We start from the raw sequence: 10,351 nt of genomic DNA on the forward strand, positions 1-10,351 counted from the left end.
GTATGTGAATTTGCAGGATGAACAAGCAAACACTCACCTGTCCAAGTTGAGGTGCAGCATGAGCTTGAGGAGGCTGAGGAGTGTGCTGACATTGCTGAGTCTCAGGTCAACAAGCTCAGAGTCAAGAGCCGTCATGCTGGAAAGGTAATCTTACTCAAATAAATGTTTAAACATACTTAAAATGTAAAGCTTTTATTTTACCATAAATTGTTTACCGTAAACTGTTAAAACTAAAGTGTTGCGTTGGACACTCGTTCACTTTCGAGAACGGTCACTTCGTATTGCGTAGCTATACGCAGTGGGCAAACTCCTTTTCCTCAAAATTCTGAAGCCTAAAATGTAAAACGCATTTTGCAGCTGCACAGCTAGCACAGTGAGTGTCTGGCTCACTCATTGGCTGTGTTGAGGCAACTGCCCATCCAATGGCGCGGGCGCCTCTGTGTGCGCCAATGAGCTAGCATCACGCCATTACACGTCAGAGCCCGCCAAGGGGGCGCGGGCCGAGCCTATATTATCCCCCGAAACAGCCATTATAGCAGATTCATCTCCTTTAGCGACATACTTCACGTCTCTGAGTCCTCTGCAAGCCTTTCGCCATTGAAACCAGCCCTACAGTTAGAGTGTGCAGCCCTTCAGCGGATTTCGCCTTCGACTAAGAAGTCGTCTTCCCCTGTCGCCGCTCTGCAAGATGGCGACGCCGCTTCTCCCGCCCATTCCTTTTCCCGCTCTACTTTTGGCGAGGAAAAAGAAGCGCCGCAGCCAACGTCAACCTGAGGGAATGGATGTTAGCGAACCCACGCCGGCCACGTCCACGCGTGCTTCGCTTTCTCCTACCCAGACACCGTCTCCGGTCCTGTTCGAGGGAGATCAGCGCCCCCGCTCACACGCGGTGGGCCTAGTCTCTTTCGGCAGATCTATCGACGACCGCGACGACAGCCTCTCCATTGCTGCTTCTGAGGAAGATGGGTCGGGCTCGGTTGACCCCGCCATCACTTCTCAGTCAGGCGCCAGCGCCGCAGCTACCAGAACTAACTCTGACGCGGAGATGCTGCGGATCCTCATGAAGGCCGTTGCGGACCTCGGGATTGAGCGGTCCTCGGCCGAGGAGCCTCCTCGAAGTCGGTTGGACGGCTGGTGCTAGTTGGAGAACTAGAGCGGCGCACCCTGTCAAGCCGTGCCGCAAAACACTTCAGCTCTCACTGGACGCGCCTACACCGCCTCCGGTCAAGCTGCTTCGGCCCTGCACACTATGGCAGTGTTGCAGGTCTACCAGGCCAAACTCCTCCAATCCATGGACGAGGCTGGTCCAGAACACGAGTCCTTCCGCGATCCACGGAGCGCCACGGACTTAGCTTTGCGTGCTACCAAGGCTACTGCGCAAGCTATCGGGAGGAGCATGGCTAACCTGGTCGTGCTCGAGCGCCATCTTTGGCTAACGCTGACTGAGATCAAGGACGCGGATAGAACGATGCTCGATGCTCTTCTTCAGCATTCCTCGATGCCCCTGTCTCCAGTTCCGGCCTCTTCGGCCCGGTGGTGAAAGGCTTTTCTGAAAGGTTCACTGAGGCACAGAAGTCGTCCCAGGCAATGCGACACTTCCTGCCTAAGCGCTCCAGCTCAGCCTCGAGCAGGCCCAAGACCACGCCCTCTCCTCAGCCAGCGAAACCAGCCAAGCAGGCCTCTCAGCCCCGCCCTGCGGCTGATGCTAAACACTACCCGCTGCCTCGACGCCAGGGCCCTCATCCCATCGGCACGTCGGATCCCAGGCCTCCGGCTACCTCCTAGCATCGGGGGAAAAAAAGGGAGGGATCGTGTCTCGCTCTAGCCGGACCACCCTCAAAAAAGCCCAGGACACTTCTCATAGCTCCCTGTTTAGTTCGGGCGGCTGGAGATTTTATTACTGTAAACAGGCCCGCTACACTGTGCGCGCCTTTGCAAACAAACGCCGTTTTCACGGCGACCCAAATAAAGCACAAGAAGAGTGTGTTTCAAGCACACAACACACGGGTTCACGGTCCCCCTTCATTAGGCGACCCCTCCCAGTTGCTTCCCTGACTTTACCCCAGGCGAAAGCCTGTATAGTCAGCCCAACACTCAGTATGTGCACAAATCACAATACGTGGGTATCAGGTCCCCCTGTGTTAGGCGGCCTGTCCCAAAACATGTGTCAAACCCTAGCCACACGAGCCCTGGCCTGGCAAGCCATTCCCGGTGTGTCGAGTTGGGTTATAAATACAATAAAGCGAGGCTACTCGCTCCAATTCGCTCGCAGACCCCCAAAGTTTCAGCCGGTTGTAGAGACTTCGGTGAGAAGCAGCGTGTGTCACGTGCTTCGTTCCGAAATACAGAATCTGTTAGCAAAAGGGACGATAGAGTCTGTCCCCCCCCGCGCTACAGCACTCTGGGTTTTACAGCCGCTATTTTCTAGTTACGAAAAAAAGACAGCGGTATCAGACCCATCTTAGATCTGAGACATTTGAACAAAGCTCTCATGAAACGGCCATTCAAAATGTTGACTATCAAACAAATCCTCACGCAAGTTCGCCCGGGGGATTGTTTTTTTACTGTGGATCTGAAAGACGCTTACTTTCACATTCAAATAGCCCCTCGTCACAGGCCATTCTTGAGATTCGCCTTCGAGGGGCAGGCATATCAGTACACAGTTCTGCCGTTCGGCCTGTCTCTAGCACCACGTACATTAGTGCATGGACGCATGGACGCTTTCTCCCCTGAGGCTTCGAGGGTGTGTGTGCTGAATTATCTAGACGATTGGCTGATTCTAGCTCAGTGGAGAACCGAACTGTTACAACACAGAGCTCTGATTCTCAGCCATTTGCAATGTCTGGGTCTCAAAATCAATGTATCCAAGAGCAAACTGAGTCCCAGCCAGAGTGTGATCTTTCTGGGCACAGTTATCGACTCTATAACTATGAGAGCGCGGCTCACAACAAAGCGCACACTCTCTATTCAACAACTCGCAGCCTCCTTCAAGGCAGGCGAGTGCTCACGCCTGAAAAAGTTTCAGAAACTTCTTGGTCTCATGGCAGCTGCATCATCAGTACTCCGTATGGGATTACTGCGTATGCGCCCAACTGCAGCACTGGCTCAAGAGCCGTGTGCCAGCCCGTGCATGGCGGTCAGGCAGCATGTATGTCACGGTGAATCACGGTTGTCTACGGACCCTGATTCCCTGGTGGGCTCAAGACTGGTACCTCGAGGGTGTGAGCTTGGGGGTGATTTCCACTTGGAAAGTGGTTTTCACAGACGCATCCAACCGAGGTTGGGGAGCGTTGCACAAGGGCAAGCCTGTCTCCGGCCTCTGGTCGACCACGGAGCAGAGCTTACATATCAACTGCCTGGAAATGAAGGCAGTGTGTTTGGCCCTCAAAGCGTTTCTGCCAAACATCAGGGGACACCAGGTGTTAGTCCGGACGGACAACACATCCGTGGTGTCATACATAAACCGCCAGGGCGGTGTCAGGTCGGGTAGCCTGTACGCCCTGGCAAGAGACCTCCATATTTGGGCGCAAGTCAATCTGAAATCTCTGAGAGCAGCACATATCCCTGGCATCCTGAACATGGGTGCGGATATGCTGTCACGGGGCAACACTCCCCTAGGCGAGTGGTTCCTGAATCCTCAGATGGTTCGTCTGATAAGAGTTTAACCCATGTCATGCGAGGTACCAGTGGTGCTCTCCTTCCTACAGGAGCTGCTAGACGCGGGTAGGATCCCGTCTACGCTCAAAGTGTATGTGGCAGCCATCGCAGCTTATCATGCTCCGATACTGGCCAATCGTTTGGAAGAAATGACTTGGTGGTACGGTTTTTGAAAAGAGCCAGGAGGATGAACCCCTCCAGACCTCCATCTGTGCCGTCATGGGACCTCTCCACGGTCCTTCGGGCCCTGAAGGGTCCACCATTTGAACCGCTCCAGTCGGTTGATCTCAAACTACTCTCCTGCTGGCACTGGCATCTATCAAGCGAGTGGGAGATTTGGAGGCGCTCTCTGTGAGCCCCTCCTGTTTGGAGTTTGGCGTCAGTGACTCGAAGGTCATCCTCAAACCCAGACACGGTTATGTGCCTAAAGTGCTTTCAACACCGTTTAGAGCACAGGTTATTACTTTATTAGCTCTTCCCCCTTCCACGGAGGATGGGGAGGCTAATCTACTGTCAGAGCACTGAGAATATATCTGGAGCGTTCTGTGTCTTTTAGACATTCAGAACAGCTCTTTGTCTGCTTTGGTGGTCGGTCCAAGGGGTCTCCTGTCACAAAGCAAAGACTATCCAGATGGATAGTAGATGCCATTTCTCTGGCATATACCTCAGTGGGTCAGGTTTGCCCTATTGGTACTAGAGCTCATTCGACTAGAGGTATGGCCTTATGTCTTGGGCTTGGTCTTCTGGGTTTCCTATTCAGGATATTTGTGCGGCGGCCGGCTGGTCCTCGCCTTCTACGTTTGTGAAATTCTATAATATGGAGGTACCTTCCCTGCAGGCAAAGGTCCTTTCTGTATGATTTAGACCCGACAGGTGTCCGGTCTTATCTACATATTATGTCAATGTCATAAGCACACATTCATTTCATTAATAAAACCCGCCTCTGGCCGGTTATGATATCCCTTATACATAAAAGACCCGACGGTGTCTGGTCTTATTAGTATATTAGGTTGAATATGGATGTATGGGCATTTTATATATATATATATATATATATATATATATTAGGGCTGTCCCCGACTATGGATTTTCATAGTCGAATCAGAATCGTCATGTCTTGCCTATAGTCGACTGATAGTCGAATAGTGTGTATGGGGGCGGGACTTTAACATTTCAAAGCCGCGATGTACAGAAAATCACACAAAGATATAGAAGAAAATGTATAAATACATTTTGCATCAATAAAACTAAGAAATAACATAAATAACTCCAGAAAGGCCTCACTGCAGACAGGATTTATATTTCACATGCAAATCAAATTAAATCGGCTAAATTACCGGCTGTGCGAGCAGGCTCTAAGTAGGCTACAGCACAACATCGATGCACCGAAAAAATAAACAAATAATTTACTAAGTTAAATTAGAACAGAATATACCTTTCTAATAAATAAAAATACAAAACGAAATAAATCAGAATCAAGTCACAAGATGAGGAGCAAATGTGTGCAAAATGCCTAAAGTGCAGGGGAACATATATTCAAAACACAAGCCACAAATAGTTAGATTAGATAACCCTGACAGATCAATAAAAAAAAAAAAAAAGAAATGATTAAAATAACTAGAGTTAGTCAGAATTTTCAACTTTGTATTTTTAACTGCAGAAACAACAATAAATGCTAAACTGGAGTGGCAGTCTTTTTAGCTAAACATGTTCACACTTCACAGCATCCAAAAATCTAATTAGAACTGGCTGAAAAGTTTTGAAATCACTTCTACCCTACCTGATCGAGAGAACAAATCCAGTCTTTCACTCTGTCTGTGTCCGTTGGAGTCTTTTGTGCGCGCGGATAAAATACATTCTAAAAACGCGTTTTTCAGGTTCGAAAACGCGAGGCGCAGCAGGCGCGCAGAACGCTCGCTGCCATAGGAAACCAATTGAAAATAGGCGCCTCTCACAGCAAAAAAACACGTCAGGTGTGATCGGCCCCTAAAAGTGCATTTTAAGCGTTTTAAAAGCTTTTTTCACGTTAAGCATTTTAGAATGTCCTGTGGAAAACCTACTTGTTAACGTTGGCCGGCAGAAGTGCGATCATGGTTTTCCTGATGCTAAATCCAGCCTTGGAGAATATCCTTTCTGATGGTGTACATCCACACTTTAGATTTAACCGAACGGGGCTTTTACAGCCGTTATTTCCTGGTCCCGAAGAAGGGTGGCGGTTTGCGTCCCATACTGGACCTCCGCCGACTGAACTTCGCCCTTTACAAAGGGAAATTCAAGATGTTGACGCTGAAAGCTATCATATCTCAGATTCGGCCAGGGGATTGGTTCGTGACAGTAGACCTAAAGGATGCTTACTTTCACATCCAGGTTGTACGGCGACACAGGCAGTTCCTCAGGTTCGCCTTTGGAGAAAGAGCGTTCCAGTACAGGGTCCTTCCCTTTGGCCTCGCTCTGGCCCCGAGGACATTCACGAAGTGTATGGATGCAGCTCTGGCCCCTTTGCGGCTCCAGGGCATCCGTATTCTAAATTACCTGGACGATTGGCTCATTTTAGCCCAGTCCAGGGAGCTAGTGACCCACCACAGAGACATCGTCCTGAGTCATATCCAGTCTCTCGGTTTGAGGTTGAACTCGGAGAAGAGTGTTCTTGCTCCGGCTCAAAGCACCGTTTTCTTGGGGGTGAACATGGATTCCGTTCTCATGCAGGCCCGCTTGGCTCCTGCACGGATTTCCAGTCTGACGTCATGTTTGGCCCGTTTTTCGCTAGGCCATCATGTGTCTGTGGGCACTTGCCGCAGGATGCTGGGCCTGATGGCCGCGGCCTCCTCCGTGCTACCGCTGGGCCTGCTCCACATGAGACCCTTCATGTGGTGGATGAAGCTCTCAGGGGTTCGGCCCTCCGGGCCAACCCTTCGCCTACTGAAGGTATCGCGCAGTTGCTTTCGAGCCCTGTCAGTTTGGCGGGACCCTCTTTTTCTTCGGAAAGGGGTCAGCATGGGTGCGGTATTTCGTCGCCAGATGATTACGACGGATGCCTCTCTCACCGGCTGGGGAGCAGTTTTCGAGGGCAGACCAGCGTGTGGGGTCTGGACTGGCGAGACTCTCTCTTGGCACATAAACTGCCTGGAGTTAAGAGCTGTTTTTCTGGCTCTGCATCATTTTCTCCCTCTTCTGGAGGGACACCATGTAATTGTCAGAACAGACAACATGGCAGTGGTGTCTCATGTGAACCGGCAGGGGGGTTCTCGGTCGCGCACCCTGGACAGGCATGCGCGTCACCTTCTCCTGTGGTCTCAGAGCAGATTCCTATCTCTGAGAGCAGTTCATGTTCCAGGGGTTCTGAACCTCGCAGCAGACTTTCTGTCGAGGCAGAAACTCAGATCGGGAGAATGGATGTTGAACCGCCAGACAGTGGCCCTGATCTGGGAGGTTTTCGGAGAGGCGGAAGTGGACCTCTTTGCATCTCAAGAGTCGTCCCAATGCTGGTCCCCCGGCTCCATTAGGGATAGATGCGTTCGCTCACCCTTGGCCAACGCAGAAACTCTATGCCTTCCCGCCCATCAAACTGATCCAGGCGGTCTTGGCCAGAGTGAGAGAGAGCGGAGTCAGCCTCCTCCTGGTAGCTCCGTTCTGGCCGTCTCAGCCATGGTTTTCGGAGCTAATTCCTCTGCTGGAATCTTCCCCCTGGAAGATCCCGGTCAGGGAGGACCTGCTGTCCCAGCTGCAGGGCAGGATATGGCATCCTCGCCCAGACATGTGGAAGCTGTATGTTTGGCCGATCAGAGGCCATTAGCATTAAGTGCTGATCTCCCAACTGACGTTCAGGAGACCATTGCGAGTGCTAGAGCCCCTTCTACAAGGAGGCTATATTCTTCCAAATGGGAGGTTTTTGAGGCATGGTGCTTAGCACATGATAGGAGTCCAGTTAACTGCCCTGTTGGTTCAGTACTAGAATTCCTGCAGGAGAAGTTTGCTTCTGGAGCAGCTGCTACCACTCTCAGAGTTTATGTCGCAGCTATTGCAGCACATAGGGAATCGGACGAGATTCCCCTGGGGAAACTAAGGTTAGTTTCGGCCTTCATGCGTGGGGTTAAGCGCCTGAAACCGGCTCGCTCCCCTAGAGTTCCCTCATGGGACCTTTCTGTTGTCCTAGAGGGTTTGACGAAGGCTCCCTTTGAGCCCTTGGAGTCAGCTCCGGAGCGGATTCTGACTCTCAAGGTTTCTCTTTTGTTGGCTTTGTCCTCATTAAAGCGGGTAGGAGACTTACAAGCTCTTTCTGTTAGCGAGTCTTGCTTGGACTTTGCTCCTGGCTTGGTCAAGGTTTCCTTGAGGCCGAGACCAGGGTATGTCCCCAAAGTTCTTTCCACAACTTTCCGCTCGCAGGTGGTTAACCTTAACGCTTTCCACCCTCCTCCATTTTCTTCTGAGGAAGATAGGAAGCTTAACTTGCTCTGCCCAGTTCGTTCTCTTAAGATATATGTAGACCGCTCAGGCGGTTGGAGAAAATCTAACCAGCTTCTGGTTTGCTTCGGTGCTGGCCGCCGTGGGCTTGCTGCATCAAAGCAGAGGATTTCTCACTGGGTCACAGAAGCTATCTCGTTGGCTTACGAGGTGCGTGGCTTACCTTCACCTCTTAGCATTAGAGCACATTCCACCAGAAGTGTGGCATCTTCTCAAGCTCTTTTTAGAGGAGCACTTTTGTGTTGCGGCAGGCTGGTCCTCTCCGCACACTTTTGTAAGGTTCTATAATTTGGATCTTGACATGACCCCGGGTTCCCAGGTTCTTTCTGTTTGAACTCATCTTGGTCGTTGTCTCTTTATGTACCAGTCATTGAAAGCGCTCTAGCTTGGCGAGTTTGGTAGTCTGTTCCCACTGCGCTATCCGCAGCGTTGAGTGAACCTATGAAAGAGAACGTCTCTGGTTACTTACGTAACCTATGTTCTCTGAATAGGGAACGAGATGCTGCGTTAGCTGCCAAGCTCCTCGCGCTGCTGACAGTTTTTCTTTTCGGCAGAGAAATCTGAGGAGCAGATGGCGCGCGCGAATATGTAATGATGCGACGTAAGAGCGTCGGGGCGGAGCCAGATTGCGCGGGCGCCATCAGCCAATGAATTGGCGTGATTCTATAGGGCTTCAGACAATCGGCACATTCAGAGAATATCCCACTGCGCTATCCGCAGCGTCTCGTTCCCTATTCAGAGAACATAGGTTACGTAAGTAACCAGAGACGTTTCCCCACTGCCTATAGCTACACAATACTTGTTCCCTAACTCTCAGGGAACCGAGGTTACGATAGTAACCGAGTACGTTTTCTGTGAACAGTAAGGCCAGACTTTGATTTGATTGGCCATCTCAATCATTTCGAAATTGACAAGAACAAAAACCTTTTATCACACAACTTTTTGTGATTTTTAAATTTTTTTTATTTAATTAATTAATTATTTTTTTATTTTATTTTTTATTATTACAAATAATTAAAATAAACAATTATTAATTATTTTAGAATTATTTCACAGTATAAAGTAGTGGACACATCCTTCTTTGCATTTTAGTTAGAAAACAAACACCTTTCCGGTACATGTACGAACATCTGTTCAATAATGTCAAAATCTTTCAAATTTATCCCACCCCACGCCAACAGATATAATTAATCTCACATCTATGAGTAATTATACCTTGAAGACGACGATAAATTAATTTGAGTGAGACAGTAAACGAGTAGCCGTGTAAGTGCTTTTCCATCTGTGAAACATTGGAATTATAACATTAAGCTCAAATCATAATATATTGTGATCTTCATTTTTAGGTACGTCAACAGAGAAAATTTCAATTACTAGTCCACGTTATTTGAGCCAAATAAGTAAGTTAACTTTTTAAAAGTATTTAAAGATGCTGTTTAAGGTACAGTAATTCTAATTATCAAATGTACAGTTTACACATTGAAAGTTCAGATTACTGCATATGCACAACATGTAAAAACTAAATTAAAAGTTATTAGACTTCATTAAACTAAAAAAAAATATGTATTAATATAATTATGAGGGACTTTGGTAAGGCTCAGATTACAGACATTGATGTAAGAAATGCACACAAATTAATAGGCTATTTTTTGGTATCATCAAAATACTTAAGATTTTAAAATTAGTTGCACTCATGTGAGCTCCCCCAAAGTAGCCAGACAGTGAACTCCATTGGTGCCATAAATAGTTCCTTACAGGGACAAGCACCAACGGCATCTGTTGATGTCAGCACAAGCTCTTTTACTGTATATGGTAAGTCTAATAAAAAAAGTAATAAAAAAGAGGAGGCAATTAGCCTAGATAAACCCAAGAACAAAATTATATTATAGACGAATGAACTGGCAGGTTTAATATTATGGCCTAACCTTTTAAGTTTAGGTGAGCAAATCGATCTCTCTCACTTTTCAACTTTACTGAAGCGTGTGACTTTCCTATCTTCAAAGACTATAGAGCTAGCAGGCTGTGAAGGATCAACCATTGGTTGGACAGTGAACAAAACAAAACATTAAACGTAAACGAGAGTAGGCAGTCACTTTATGCAGTCAAGACGTACAGTTCTCACTTCAGACACCTACGAGATCAAAGGCGGATATCACGTGACTCTATGTGCTTGTCGCAAATAAATTGAATGTAATTTAAACTGTTACTTTTATATCAATATGAACAAGACACC

The sequence above is a fragment of the Rutilus rutilus genome, assembly GCF_951802725.1.
Source record: "Rutilus rutilus genome assembly, chromosome: 7".
Taxonomy (NCBI): Eukaryota; Metazoa; Chordata; class Actinopteri; order Cypriniformes; family Leuciscidae; genus Rutilus; species Rutilus rutilus.